Below are 17063 nucleotides of genomic sequence, written 5' to 3' on the forward strand. Positions count from 1 at the left end.
ATTGCCCAAATCGTGTAGTTCGTGCGGGTGAGCTGCAGGTACGACATCGTCACCGCGCTCTCCCTCTTCACCACTTGTGAGGCGGACGAACCACCTTGCAACAGGCGTCGCTCGCCGAACGACGGAGACAAACTCTTTGCTTCCTTCGGCATCCTCTCCTTAGCTCTGAATACCAAATGTCGGAGCAACCTTCGGTGACTCACACAACTAGGACGCAACACACGCGGCAGCGAACTCATGCGATCTGGGAATGGACACAGGAGAGCACAGACTCTTCACGGAACACAGAGATGCTAGCAAGTGATACTATGGAGAAGCTAACACATACAGAAGTAGCTAGCGCGAACACACACACACGAGTACGCGAAGTTGCGGTGACGAAAACCTTTTTCTCTGTATTCCCCTCATCCAAATAAACAACAGGGTGTAAGGCTAATATAGCCTTGCTTACATGCATGTGAAAGCAACTACTGCCTGGGTCTCATGCGCACGTTCGATGTATCCGTAGCTTCCAAGCCACCAACTCATATGCTGCACATACGCCACATGAAACGGTCCACTGACCTGACCACGAGCCATGCCACAACGTGCCCAACTGATCATGCATGTAGCTAACTACTTGCCGCACTCTACTTCTTATTTGCATGTACTTAGCTAACAACCCTAGAGACTAACTCCACTAGTACATGCAACTCGTGACGTGCTAGCTGGTGGACCCATACAAACACTATGTACATGACCCACATGCACGCTACTAACACATGCAAAGACTCTAAAATATATGTAAGTCAAGATTAGTGCTAACAAATTCCCTTCTAATCTTGACTTGCCTTCTGAACGCTTCATCACAGGAGACACGAATCGTCATCCGCCGTCACGAGGAGCGCATCTTCCTTCTTTGGCTTATGGCATTCCTTGGCAAAATGCCCACGAACACCACAATTGTAGCATTTGACTTTCTTCCCCTCGGACTTGTGCTCGCTGAAGTCAGAGTAGATGCTGGTGTTGTCGTCGTCATCATCACGGCCGCCACCAGCCTTGCCGCGGCCACTACCACGGTCACGGTCCTTCTTTATGCCGATGCCTGACCCTACGCTCTTCTTCTCTTTAGCGGGAGTCTCCCACTGTGTTCGCGTGAGCAACAAATGCTCATTCTCCTTCGGGTGGCCGAAACTGATTCGGATGCGCTCGTCGTAGGCCTTGTACCACCTGACGAGGTCTTCAACAGTGAGGGTCTTCAAGTCCACGCACTGCTCGATGGAGATGACAAGTTACATGTAGCATGATAGGGCAGCACGGAGAGACCTGCGAACAACATCAATTTCTCCCACCGTGGTGTCTCCCAACGCGCGGATGCTGGTGGCGACCGACGTCACCTAACCAGTGAAGTCGTCCATGGTCTCCCCTTCCTCCATCTTCAACCCCTCAAACTCCTTCTTGAGGGTCTGCAAGTTGGCCTCGCGCACACACTCGTGCCCCATATGCGCCATCTTGATCGCCTCCCACACCACCTTTGCCGTGTCTTTCCCAACAAGGGAAGACATCACTTGCTTCGGCACGGACTGTTAGATGGCGTACAATGCCATCCAATTCTTCTGGTACTCCACGGCACCCGGCTCCACAGCTTCCCACATGTTCTGAGCCTGAAGAGCGACACACATCTTTATTGCCCAATCCGTGTAGTTCGTGCGGGTGAGCTGCGGGTATGACATCGTCACCATGCTCTCCCTCTTCACCACCTGTGAGGCGGACGAACCACCTTGCAATAGGTGTCGCTCGCTGAACGACGGAGACAAACTCCTTGCTTCCCTCGGCATCCTCTCCTTGGCTTCGAATACCAAATGTTGGAGCAGCCTTCGGCGACTCACATGACCATGACGCAACACACGCGGCAGCGAACTCACGCAATCTGGGAATCGACACAGGAGAGCACAGACTCTTCACAAAACATAGAGAAGCTAGCAAGTGGTACTATGAAGAAGCAGCCAGAGATGGCAAAATGGGCGGCCCAGCTCGGCACGGCACGGGCCCATTGAGGCACGGCCCGTTTAGGCCCGTTAGCTAAACAGGCTGTGCCGTGCCAGCCCACGTGCTGCGACTCTAGCCCAGGCACGGCCCATTTAAGACCGAGCCATGTCGTACTGGCCCGCGGCACGGTAGGCCCGATGACTTTTTTTGGCCCATCAGCCCGCGAAAAATTGGAAAAAAATCACAAAAACTTGCTTTCACTCGGAATCGAATACCCGACCTTCTACTTGAGAGTCAAACACACTACCATTGCACCACATATCCTATATGTTATTAGATCTAAATAAATTATATAAAATACTACAAAAATATGAATAGTTAAACGGGCAGCGAGCAGTGTTGTGCCGACCCGTCGTGCCACGGCTTCGGCCTAGGCACGGTCCAAGTCGTCGTGCTGTGCCGTGCCTCGGCCGGGCCAAATGGTCGTGCCTCGTGCCGACCCATTTGGCCCGGCCCACTTAGCCATCTTTAGAAGCAGCTAGCGCGAACACACGCATACGAGTACTTGCGGAGTTGTGGCGACGAACACATGTTTTCTCTGTATTCTCCTCATCCAAATAAACAACAGGGTGCAAGGCTAATATAGCCTTGCTTACATGCATATGAGAGCAAGTACTGCCCGGGTCTTATGCGCACACTGGCACGTATCCGCAGCTTCCGAGCCACCAACTCATACGCTGCACATATACCGTATGAAACGGTCCACTGATCTGACCACAAGCCATGCCACAACGTGCCCAACTGATCATGCATGTAGCTAACTACTTGCCACACTCTACTTCTTATTTGCATGTACTTAACTAACAACCCTGGAGACTAACTCCACTAGCACATGCGACTCGTCACGTGGTAACTAGTGAAGCACCAGCTAACTAGCTAGTTAATGGACCCATGCAAACACTACGTACGTACATGACCCACATGCACACTACTAACACATGCAAAGACTCTAAAAGATATGTAAGTCAAGATTAGTGCTAACACTTATAGGCTTCAAGGTGCAACAGTATGCTGCGCAGACGACAGCGATTTGTGTGTGGGCAATTACAGGCAGTGTCCACCTTGCCGTGTTGATACTTCTTGAGGTTTTGCAACCCCGGAGCACAGCTGAGAGATTGTCTCCGAGCGCTCAAGTTTAACTTTGAGTTGAGCTACTTACCTTAATGGAGTTCTTAGGAAAATAGAAGCCATGGCTACATGCTATAACATTAATTAATAGTGTAGGAAGAAGGGACATTGGGAAAAAAAATTCCAGTATCGCTAACTGCCCTAGTGTCGTGTGGGGATGATAACTACCCCTTGGGTTCATACATATTTCCATTTAGTAAAGCTAGCTATGTCCGAGTGTATACACTTTATAACATGATAATCTTCTTGGAAGGAGATTTCCTAGGACCTAATGTGGAATTTGTCAAATAGATTTGCAGGGCCTGTTACGGGTGTACTTTATATTAAAGTTGGTGAAATAGTTACAAATGGCACCATTGATCTTATTTATATTCACTTTGAATAACCATGATATGTTACAATAAAATATTAAGAGATGCAAATTATACTACACCTACTTGCTCTAATATATCATCTACCAGTGCCACCCTGCCTCTTAATGCATGCATGAGTTCTAGACCTCTTATGTACGGTGCTGCACTTTTTCTTTGCATGCATATTCGTATATAAATATGTTGTATGGGAGACGTGCAAAACACTGGCCAGTGAACAAATTTTATAAGGATATAAGAGGGAAGCAAGGAATTGGCACATGTATGTGACATACAAATCAACAAATCCAAACAAATATGCCCTTTCAATGCAACAGATGGATTGACATGGTATTAATCATCAAGCATCGAACTACCTGCAGCTATATGTAATAGGAAGGTAGGGAACCAAACAAACACTAACAAGGACATTATGCGATAAATTTTCAAAAATTAGCTACTTGGAACTTGTTCCAGTTGAGCAAGAAATCTACAAACTTTTCTTTTCCTGCATATTCATATATAATATGTTTGTATGGGAGCCTTGCAAAACATTGGGCAATGGAGAAATTTTATAGGGTTATATGAAGGAACTAGGCAATTGGTATACGTATGTGACAAATATAAATCAACAAGGACCAAAAACAAATATACTCTTTCAATGCAACAGGTGGATAATTAGAAAGAAATTAACACAATCATCAAGCATCAAAGTATTTGCAGCTATAAAAAGAAGGTAGGGAGTAGAACAAACAACAAATATCGTTATGCAATAGCTTTCCAAGATTAACTATGCAAAACAGGTGCAATTAACCAATAAACCAACAAACTTTTGTACTTTGTACTAGATATATAAGTTAATTCATTTGTGTTCGTTTAATATGTGATTTACCTGATGCAATTTGTTCGGGGCAAAACTTTCTATAGAGTTTGTACTACTCACTTAATGATTACATAAATACCTTCTTCTTTGTATTAACTACATTCGAACCTAATTATATACAACTCAGCCTAAATTGTTTGGACATAACATATAGGTGAGGGTGCATATATACTTTGCAAAGAACAAGGAATAACATAGGTGTGGAGACATAGGAAACCATATGAATATTGGGAACAATGCTTAAGATACTAGTGTAGTGATTCGTAATTGTTATTTCACAGAATGGAACATACTTAATGTGAGGATAGGAATTAAAATAAGCCACATTTATCACAAACTACATGGGTCGATGAGTAGTATAATAATCTCTTCAACTAATACCACAGGACAACCAATTAGATTAATATCATTAATACTATGGGTAAACTCATCTGTGTAGGGGTAACATGCCTAGGAAACAATGCGTAAGATGTTGGCATAGTAAGTAGATATTATCAGTATAATGAAGTGTCCTCCAAGCATGAAGACTAACAAGAGGAATTGAAAATAGACATACACACCATAATCAATAGCACTACTAGAGTTTATACATTGGCTATTGCAAAATTTAAGACGTGCACAAGAGCAAGCAACTAGATATTTTTAAATGTATTGAAAAACTCATTTATAGCATCAATTCTAGGGCCACTCACATCACGTACCCATACCATAGCCTCGGCGGTATGGTATGATCCACTGAGATGTGCGCGTATAGTTTATGTGGCATCAAGAGAACAAATAGGCCAGCCCCAAACATCAACCATATGACAGATCTTTGCACTCTGTGCTTTTGCAAGAGCTTGCTATTGGCCTTCATCTCAGTTATGGCATCATAATAGGTCTTGCACCCTGTGAAATTTTCACCAAGCTCCGATACACCAATGGCCTTGCTCAGTCCAGTTTGCCCAACATTCTTGTTAGGTTTATCAAATAATCCTTGAGCTCCTTGATCAAGCCAACATCCATCATATCATCAACATGGATCCAAAGGAGACAACAATGAAATTGTAGGGCTGGGGAATAATTGGGTAGTGCAAAAGGATTAACAAGGAAAGAATCAAAGTGGTTAACAAGAAGTCCATGTACGAGTGAGTTTGATCCACCTACCACAATAGGCATGTGACCATACCTTACAATGAAGTTTGCTGTGGTGGTTGCAAGAGATCGGAAGAAGGATACAGGAAAATCACCAGAAGTGGTAGGAATAGATCCAATAAGATGATGAGGAATACCGCATCAATCATGTAGACTCACCTTGTTGGTGGCACTGTCAAGACCTCGCCGCCAATCACCTTAGACACATTGATTGATAGCTTTGTCTTGTCCGTGCCCATAGCACCCATGATCACCACCAGCTTATTCACCAACATTTAGGGAAAGTGCTAGGTAGAAAGAATCCGAGGGGAATGATCATAAAAAAAAAACTATGCTTCATGACTTGGCACAAGTGCCTCTCGATACATGAGAAAGGGGAAAGTCCGTTGAGAGCCAAGGAAACCTAGGGCTACATTTGGCCTTACCACTTATGGGCCCACTTGTACATGTACGACCATATATATATATATATATATATATATGACCGGGGAGGAGGAGGTCGGCGCGTCAGAGAGGAGGTGGCCAGGGAGGAGGAGGCCGACATGTCGAGGAGTCGAAGACCGGGGAGGAGGTGGCCGGGGAGGAGAAGGCCGGTGCGGAGGAGAGCTCGGAGTTGGGGAGGTGTGGGGAGGAGAAGACCGGGGATGGCGATGGTCATGGCGGCGGCGAACCCTAGTGCGCGAAACCAAAAAACTTAGCCAAAATGAGAGTGCGCACACGCAGGAAAGAGCTAGGGTATATATACATATAAGTCATAGGTGACGCGTGATAAATGTCACCCATCACCTATGAGTATTACCCGTCACTTATTTGGAGTAAAAAGGTGACGGGTGATAAATGTAACCCATCACCTTTTACTTCGACTTGGCCTCATAAGTCATAGGTAACGGGTGACATTGACCTATGAGTATGACCCATCACATTTTGACATTAATATTACAAATTCAAATTTGACATTAATATTACAAATTCAAATAACTTGAGACTTAAATTTGACATTAACATTAACAATTCAAATAACTTAAAAGTCAAATTTGATATTAATATTACAAATGTGACATTAAATACTACAAATTTGACACTAAAATTCAAATTCGCCATTTTCGTGCTTTCTTGACATGGATCCCTTCGTTATGGTCGGGGCAGATGTATGGAGTTTCCTCGATCGGCGAAAGGTGTGGCACAACTGCAGTAGCAAAAGGGGGAATTTCATCTAAATGATTGAACTCCTCCTCATCAACGATATTTGCAACTCTGACGATGCGTTTTTTTCCCAGCGAGAACCACATGGCGTTTCTTCTTTGTTGTGTCAGTCACATAAAAGACTTGGCGAACATCTTTAGTGAGTACGAAGGGTTCAGACTTGTATCCGACATGTTTGAGATCAATGCTAGTGAACCCATACTTGTCATTAGTGACGCCCTTTGTCCCATGTACCCAACGGCACCGAAACAGGGCTACCTTGAATCCCAAGTAGTTTAGCTCCCAGATCTCCTCTATTTGACCGTAGTATGTGCCCCTTTGCATGTCGTTGTCATAATCATTTATACGGACACCACTTTTCTGATATATGCTCTTCTCATCTTAGGCAACCCTGTAAAATATGTATCTGTTTATATCATACTCTTGATATGTCATAATTGTGTATATAGGGCCCGATACCAGTTTTTTATCATAGCACTTGTAGGAGTACTCGATTGTCTGATTCGATCTCGGAACCAAGTCGTGAACCTTCGCATATGTTGCCTCACAACCCAAGCTTTGGTCTGCCCTAGATTCTCTTCAAGCAGCATATGTTTGTGCTCATCGACACATGGGCACACTTCGCTCATTTATTGCAGCACGAGGAAATGAGCTTGGTCATAAGCCTTCAGATCAAGAGTTATTGCCATCTTCCCCAGAACTCCCACACCTGCGAGCCTCCCCTCATGGCGACACTTAGGCATGTCGATTGGGTTATTTGGGTCAATGTAATTAATAGACCACTCCAATGCCTCCTCCGTCGCGTAACCCTGCACGATGCACCCCTCAGGAAAGACTCGATTCCTTACGTACGACTTGAGAACGCCCATATATCTCTCGTATAGAAACATATGATGCAGGAATACGGGGCTAAGGTAGTGTATCTCCTTCACAAGGTGAGCAGTGAGATGTACCATGATATCGAAAAATGATGGTGGGAAATACACCTCAAGAATACATAGAGTCTCAATGTGTCTTCTTTCTAGCTCCTCCAGCCGTCTGGATCGAGCACCTTTTGTTCAAACCGCTTGTCCAAGTTTCGGTACGGGTGCTTCCTAGGAAGGAAACGTCGATGCCGCATGTACACTATTTTATTTGAGTTGTTCAACCTCAAACTGCATGTGTCATCTAAGCAATAGGGGCAAGCTTCACCTTTTCTGTTGCTCTGACCTGACAAGTTACGAAGTGCTGGCAGATCATTAATGGTGACGAACAACATGGTGTGCAAGGTAAAGTACTCTTTCTTGTATTGATCCCAAACCTTGACGCCTTCCGACCAGAGTTTATTAAGATCATTGACTAAAGGTCTGGGGTACACATCTATATCGTTGCCAGGTTGTTTCAGTCCTGATATCAAGATTGATAACATAATGTATTTTCGCTTGGTACAAAGCCAGGGTGGAAGGTTGTAGATCGACAATACAACAGGACAGGTGCTATGTGAGGTACTCATGTTACCGAATGGATTCATACCATCTGTGCTCATAGCAAACCTAATATTTCTCAATTCTTCGGCGAACCAACCAAATATGGAATCAACGATTCGCCACTGAGCGGAATCTACCAGGTGCTGTATCACTACGTCGTTCTTACGACCCTCCTTATGTCAACGCACCAATTGAGCCTCCTTTTTGTTGGCAAACAGACGCTTTAGACGGGGAATTACAGGAAAATACCACACCACCTTCCTAGGATCACCTTTACTTTTCTTGCCTTCGTCCCCATTACCACCGTCATTTCTACGCTTATATCGATGGGTTCCACACACGGGGCATTGATCCAGCTCTGCATACTCTCCACGAAACAAGATACAATTCTGCTTACATGCATGTATTTTTTTTCTATTTCCAGTCCTAAAGAACAAATTATCTTCTCGGCATGGGGGCTTGATCCATCTATCCCTCGTTAAGGCCTTATTCGCCATGTTTGGTCCAACATGTATAATTCTCTTTAAATCCACGCATGACCAAGTGTGCATGGATATTGTCTGGTTTCGGGAACTTCTTTTCATTCCTGCAGTCGCGACACGGACAATACATTACCGTTTTACCACAATCTTTCAAATCCGCCAAGGCAGCACTCATGAAATGCTTCACCCCGCTCAAGTACTCTGAACAAGTTTGGGTCTTAAGGTACATCCAACTTCTATCTGTCATCTACAATTAATGTAAAAACATTCATTCTTCATTAACAATGACTTTAATTTTGTGGTTAAGCATACGATTAAAAGTTCCTTACAAATACACTAGATTTGTGACATCTCGCGGTACATCGGGCAAATCTAATATCAAATCTAACACAAATACAACTCACTTGTTCTGAGATTTTGGATAAACATGCAAAATAGTCGATTACAACTCAAAGCACAACAAATCTACCAATTAGGGTTTAGAGGAGGAGAGGAAAGGAGGAGAAAAGGAGGAGTAAAGGGGGAGATGTGAACCTTCAAAGACCTAGCACCAATTCAAACTTCAAATCAACAAGATATTGGAGAATACCAGAGGAGCCGGTGAAAATTGCCAACTACTGTGCTGGCGATACTGTGCAGTAACTGTTCATTCGCACAATAGCTGGTCAGCTCTTAAAACAGAGTTGAGTAATAGGTGACAGGTGATAAGATTACCCGCTACCTATTAAGACTCATAAGTGACGGGTTGAATTATAACCCATCACTTATAATTGGCCTAGGGAGACCCGTCATCTTTGCCAAGTTATAAGTGGTGGATCATAACATGACCCGTCACTTATTACTGTTGCAGGATTATCCATCACTTGTGACCAAGTCATAAGTGACGGGTTTAGTTATTACTCGTCACTCATGTTATTGATGACGGGTAATATTATGACCCATCACCTATTATCTGGTATCAGTGACGGGTCTATAAATGGTCGTGACCCGATATAATATAAGTGACAGGTCGCGTGATAATCTATCACTAAATTATGTCTCCTATATCCGTTTTTCACATGGTGGGCATGATAAACAGTTATTTGTTATGCTTTTAGAATTTTAATAGCTCGCTACACCACCGCAATATGCCGCTATAGCGTTTTAGACACTCAATTGTGAAGCTGAACATGTAAATTCCGCTAATGCCGCTACTACAACAACTACAGCTCGTTTAGAGTCCGCTATAGCAGTTAGCCCATAGCAGCAATAGCGCCCGCTATGCTCAAAAGCATTTCTAAACCTTGATTTAAATATATGTGGCCAGATCTTGATTAGCTCATTGATGTTCTTCATCATCTATATGGCAGTGTAGATTATTCCTTATTTAAGTTAGTGTTAGTGCAGGTTGTAGCAAGTGCCTAAGTAGTATTCTTTTACGTGTGCATGACAAAGTCAATGTGTAGTACAAACTAATGCATAGTGTGCTTCTTCTTCTTTTGATTTTAGCATTCTTTTAACATATCTACCGCTACTATTGAATCAACAACCGCTGCAGTTTTAATGGCGTGGACCTAACCAATAGATTCAACTTGGGAGTACGGAGAAATTGTAGACGAAAGAAATACGCCTTATATATTGTCACGGTTGCTTGAACAACACTATTGTTTGCAGTTTTGTGCACATGTTAAATGTTGTTTAAGTAATAATTATGTTTTTGACCGATATCCTAATATTATACACAATAAAGAAATTTATAATGGATAGTTTTATATGTGATCACAAAGTATGATAGCTTGCTCTATAGCGCTCACTATTCATTGTAGCACGTGACTCCGCTACACCGTGTTGCTAGAGCTAAGATAACAAGCTAGCTCGGCTCGTTATTGCTCAGCTCGTTTAGCTCATTTAGATAACAAGTTAGCTCGGCTCAGCTCGTAAACATAACGAGCAAAATGCTAGCTCGGCTCGACTTGTTTGGCTCGCGAGCTAGTTCGTTTGGTTGATGGAGGACTATCGATGACATGAACAGAGGTCCGCGATGATGCCGAGAAGCCAAGGTGGATGTGGATCTAGGTGGTCAACGGCACGGACATTGTGGACAGGGGATTGAGAACTGCTATGGACGAAGGATGGTGTTGCCAATTCACCGCTCACCGAGTTGCCGATAGCTGGCGGCTCGGTGCCTGGGCCTTGCAACCCTCACGCCCATACCTCGAGCGGTCGAGCTCTTATCCCTCGAGTACCCATTACGACGGTTGCGGGAGAATAGAAATGGGATGATGCGTTAGGGTTCCTAGGAGTGGGTTATATATTTGATTTTACAAATGGGCTACTAGGCTGCACAATATTGTATGAGCTACCTCCTATCTCGTTTGGCTGGCGAGCTGCTCGCGAGCTGGCTCGTTATAGAAACGAGCTAAAACTATGGCAAGGCTCGTTATATTTTGGAATGAGCCTAGCCAAACCAAACCGAGCCAGATACGAGTTGAGCTAGCTTGCGAGCTTCGAGCTTTTCATTCAGCCCTACGTGTTGCTGTGAAAATCATGATTTAAACCATTGAGTACATCCATGCTAATGTTACCACATTGTACAAGCGTAAGGACCAATGATGTCATAAGAGGGGGACCGGTGATGCTCAAATATGGTAGGGGTGAATTAGGAATTTTAAAACTAATCAGCTCAAATCAACAAGATAAATATAATTCAATTACTATCTAAGTATGCTCTAGATTTATTTAGTGTGATTACTCTATCGCAACAAAATTGTGCACCATATGTTCCAGTCCTACAAACTACATAAGGCAATTCTAGAAAAGGTAAATATGGAAAGTCCAAAAACTAGCCATTGGAGCTTGGGCTACAAAAACTCACATCACCATATGATACGATGACTAGCATCGTATGGTACAGTGACTAGCACCATATGATATGGTGGCCTTCGGTCTTCAAGCCACAAACTCTTTTGTCTGATAGTACAGTGACCTCCCCATGATATGATATAGTGATTTGATCTCCTTGGCTAACCTCACTATATGATACAGTGACCCTGGAAAACTTCTGATGCCTTTTGTTTGCCTTCTGTCTTAACTCACCATATATTACGGTGTCCCACCATATGATACAGTAATATGTTTTTTAGAGGGGATTTGTCCAATTCAATCTATCTCAAGTCCTAATCCTTATGGCTTCCCTTGCTTGAAGTCTTGGGTCTTCCTCTGGTCTATTAAAGTTAGCTAAACCTAGTGTGCATCACATGCTAGATAACTAACCTAAAGATATTATATCAAGCTACTGAACCCAAACATCTCTTTATAGTATAGCCGAAGAAAACAAGCTTATCTATATAAGTGATGCTCTCAACACCATAATCAATTATCTAAACAATATGTCCTTATATCTTCATGAAGCTCTTTTTTTACCTTGATGATCACCCCTTTGAGTTGTCACTTGTGAGAGACATGCACATTGTCATAAATGACAATTGAGAAGATTATCCTATATCTTAGACTCATGACATATAAAAGATATAAACTAATACATACATGCAAAATTCTAACCTACAACTAACAAATCATGTAGATTGCTCATGGATTATAATTAAAATATAATAATATACCATATGAGTGGAACAATTTGCATGAATTGAATAAGAACCAATTATGAAGACATATAACAAAGAATTAAACATGCTCATGCAATCCTAGACATATATATAGGCTAGATGAAACATATGCATGAATTTAAATCTAGTTACCCTATTTTACCTTCATATGAAGGATTTGGGTGTATGTTGATCAAGAATTCCACCCAAATGCTTGATTCTTGTACTTGGCTTCTTTTACTTGAATCGACACTTCATCTTCATATTTGAGCCAAGTCCCCCAAAGCTTCTCTGAGTCCCTTATACTCCAAGTCATTTTAGGAATCCAAACTTTCTTGGAGCCCTTTGTATTCTCAATGAAATCATTAGGCACATAAATAGTTTGGTTTCTCCTCCTATCTTGCATGCCAACTTTGTAGGTCACCACCTTGTCATCTTTCTTCTTTTTGAGAAGATAGTGAGGTCCTTTGATTTTCTTATTGTTGGTCTTGTTAGAGATGTTGGAGGTGGTAGTTTTCTTATTATTTTTCTTCTTTTTGAGTTTTTTGTATTGATATGACTTGTGGCCTTTTTCATGGCTTAGCAAGTCAAATTTGTTGCCTCAACATGCTTCTTCTCAGTGGATCCTTTCCCTTGCCTTGAGTCAACCCTATGGCCCGCCAACTCAAACTCATGCCAATGCCCACCAATATCTTGAAAAGGTTTGGTGTTGCTTTGCTTTATTTCTTCCAAGTTCTTCTTGAGCTTCTCTACTTCTTGTTTGAGCCCATTGTGCTCACTTATAATATTAATCTCGACACAAATATTTTTATTGCAAGTAAATGAGCATGATATATCAATTAAATCATATGTTAGAAGCATTCATCTTATAATTAGCCTGAAAAAGTGAGATGGGTGGTTTATTTGAGGCCTTAGTTTGTTGCTCAAAATCCTTAAATTGTGCACTAAGCTCTAAATGTTCTTTGTTAAGTAGATCGTTTTTACTAGCTAATTCTTCATAATTAGTAACAAATAGAGCATGAACATTCTTAAGGATATTGAACTTCTTAGTTAATTTTTCTAAGGCCTTATGTTACTTTTTTTTTAACAAGCTCGTCATAAGTAGGAGATTCAAAGTTGGAGTCATCATCACTTAACTTATATTACTTTCAATTTATCTTTAGCCATGACTCACATGTGTGATGATGAAGGTGGAGGAGGAATTGACGATGGGTTTTTTCTTAGAACAGGACCCCTCTAATGTCCAGTCTTCACTAGAGGCCTACAGAGGAGTGCGAGACGGAGGATCGAATCCCTGGTTCAGCTCCACCCTGAGCCTTACCACCGCACTCCACATCCACCCACTTACAAATATTGGTAAGTGTATTTTCTCTCTCTTTTCTACTTTTTTTCTTCTTTTCTTACTTAAGTTTGTCCTTCTTGACAAGCTATGGGCATAACTCAATGTAATGGTCATTTTCTTTACATCCAAGACATTTCTTTTTCTTTTGTTCTCTCCTCATGTGTATGCAGGCGACATGTATGATTGTCATTAGGATGCCTTTGGAGAAAATTTTGTCCAATTCCATGATGATCTCAGGAACTTCTAAATCAACTTCATCTTCCAGATCAACTTCGGTTGCTTTGGTTCAAACGAAAATAAAGATACTACATTTTGTAAATGATTGTCGATTAATTTTTTTTAAAGGACGGCTAATTTATACTTTGACGTGACATGTTTTGCTAACACTCTTTGACCACCGTTTGCATACACAAGCTGCAAGTATGCAACACGTCCAATTAATATTTGCCCAGAATGGGCGTGGCGTATTCATTTTCCACTAGATTTTATATTCGTTTCTGACACTATCATGTTCAGTATTTAAGCACCCAGTGAAATTATCCAATAAGTAGGAAAATCCAAACATACTGTTCCGACTCGAACCGTCGCAAGCAGTCTCTGCCCCCTGATCCTGACGGATCTGTTCCAAACTGTCGCGGAGCCAATCATCAACAATACCAAAGGATCATGATCCTGCCCATCCCTAACCTTCTTCCAAGTAAAGATGGAAACATATCGAATAGTTCACTTCTACATTATTATTTATATTTTAATATAAATACGAATACAAATCTGAATATCCTCAAATGCGAATACGAATCAAATAGTTCGAGTCTGAATTCGCATTCAAATATCTACTCAATCGGGTTGTATGCAAATATCCTACCCCTTTAACGACAAGAATTTTTATTTTGGTGTGTAAAAAATTCATTCACATTTGGAATTACTAGAACACCAAAATATTAGAAATTTCGTTCAAATTTCATATTGGAATTTTTTTTTTGTCAAATTGGACTAAAATTTGATCAAATTTGATTGAAATTCATTTGAGTTTGATTGGACCGGAATATAAAATTTTCTTTTACCTCTGAAATTTCTAAAGAATTAGCAAAATTTGGTTCTCTGGTTGGCGGATATAGATATTATCCATTTTCATATCCAAATTCAAAGCAATTCGAATATCTACATTTGAATTTGAATCTAAAAACTAATTCGAATACATCTATTTTAGTATTTATTTTAGAAATAAAAATAGATACAAATATCTATATTCATGTTTTGATGAATACAAATATCGAATAATTCAAATATCAATTATCCATTTTCCACCCCACTTAGAGCAACTCCAACCAAGTTGCTATTTGCCTCCCTACCCTATTATTTAGCGAAGGATGAAAAAAAACACCTCCAACCGAATCGCTACTCCTATCGCTACTTCTGTCACCTCGGTATCTCGCCTCTCCCCTTGGCCACATCTAGGAAGGTCTCCCTCTCGCCATCGACCAACGACCATAGGAAGTCACCCCTTCCCGCCACCGCCAGCCCCGTCGCCAGCCTCCGCAGGTGTGTTTCTCGGGTCTAGCGTGTGCCTTCCCGGGTTGATTTGAGGTCGTACATGCTCAATTTAGCCGGATCTGTGGGAAAGAGAGTTACCGAAGAGGGAGGCCACCGTACCTCGAGCTCGCGCCATACTTGCCGCCCTCGACCGCCTATCATGCCCCCTCACCTGCCTACCGCGCCCCCTCTCCCGCCTGCCTACTGCTGTCGCCCGCCTGCAGCGCGCCCTCGCCCTGGACCGCAGTCGCGCTCCCTCGCCCGCCTTGCGCCACCCGCAGTCGCGCTCCATCGACCACCTACCGCCCTGGACCGCCTGTGGCACCCCCTTTCCCGTCTGGCTGCCCTCTGCCGCGAGTTGTGCTAGCGCCCGCAATTGCAAAATCATATACCATGGATTTGGAGGTGGTTGATGCTGCTTTTTTTTTTGAGGAAATGAGATTTGGTTGGAGGCGAGGTAGATAACAGCAGGAGGAATGAGAGAGAGCTTGCTGCTGCTTGGGGAAGGCAAGCCGGCAGAGAGAGAGCTTGCTGCTGCTTGGGGGAGGGAAGGCCGGCAGAGAGAGAGAGTGCTTGCTGCTGCTTGGGGAGGGCAGAAAGATATTGCTTGGGGAGGGAAGGCCAGTAGAGAGGTATTGCTCTGGTCCTTCATATGATTCCCGTGATGCTTGGGTACAGAGTTGGTGTTGATGCTTGGGTACAGAGATATTGCTCTGTTGTTGCTGCTTGTGCTTTAAATGTGCTATCATTTTTGTTTCTCGATTGCATGGGTATTGACCAATGGTATATGATTTTGCAATGTAGGAATGGATAGCTATATGCAGCTGTTGAGTGGCCAAAATGTTGGTGACAACCAATTTTGGGGTGACAGCCAATTTGCATGTCCACCCGAGGAACAAGGAGGTTAGGAAGTGCAAGTTGTGGAAGCTACACCACCTATGAAACCAAGCAAGAAGAAAAAAAAATTCAGTGAAAAGGAGGACGTTCTTTTGGTGTCTGTATGGCTAGAAATTGGCATGGATGCCATTCACGGCAATGAACAATCTCGCAGTACATATTGAGAAAGAATTCATGAGTACTTCATGAGCATAAGAACTTTGAATCTGGTCATTCTTCCAACTCTATCATGCACCGTTGGTTCACCATACTAAAGAGTATTAACAGATTTTGTGGATGGTATGCTCAGATTCAAAATAGGAGGCAAAGCGGGGTGTCCGAGCAAGATAAGGTATAAATGTTTCTTCTTTAGTTTGGTTGTAGCCGTATATGTTGTTAGTATGTTTGAAAACACATATTCACTTGTGCAGGTACTTCAGGCATGTGAATTGTACAAGGCAAAAGACAAGTATGGCAGATCATTCGGTTTGTTGCATTGTTGGAATATTTTGCAGCACGAGCAAAAGTGGAAGGATAGATGCTCTCAAAAGAGATAGAAGATATCCACCAATACAAGTCCAAGATCGCCTACTCCTGGAAGCAATGAAAGTCATCGTGATGAAGAAGGGGAGGGTCTTACTTCAAAGCCCGGCGATGAAAGGCCAGATGGTAAGAAGGAGAAAGAACGACAACATCGAGGTAAAAATTCGGTTCCTCCTGGAGAGAACCTTTACATTGAGGCATTGGAAAATATGTGGGCCAAGAGGAAAGAGGCCGAAGCCTTGAAAGAGATTAAGAAAAAAGAACGCAGTGATGAGAGAATTGCATTAGAGAAGAAAAAGTTTGAACTAAAGGAAAGAGATCTAGAGTTAAGACAGAGGAGTGAAGATGATAAAGTGAATATGGACATTAGTGGTATGAGTGAGCGACAACAACAATACTATATGAGAATGCAAGATGAGATTATTGCTCGATGGTTTGGCACAAGGTCGGGTTGAGATGATTTAATATGTGTGGACTTTCTTTTGTGTTATCTTGTATGAACATGTTCTTT

The sequence above is a fragment of the Phragmites australis genome, chromosome 14 (assembly GCF_958298935.1).
Source record: "Phragmites australis chromosome 14, lpPhrAust1.1, whole genome shotgun sequence".
Classification (NCBI taxonomy): domain Eukaryota; kingdom Viridiplantae; phylum Streptophyta; class Magnoliopsida; order Poales; family Poaceae; genus Phragmites; species Phragmites australis.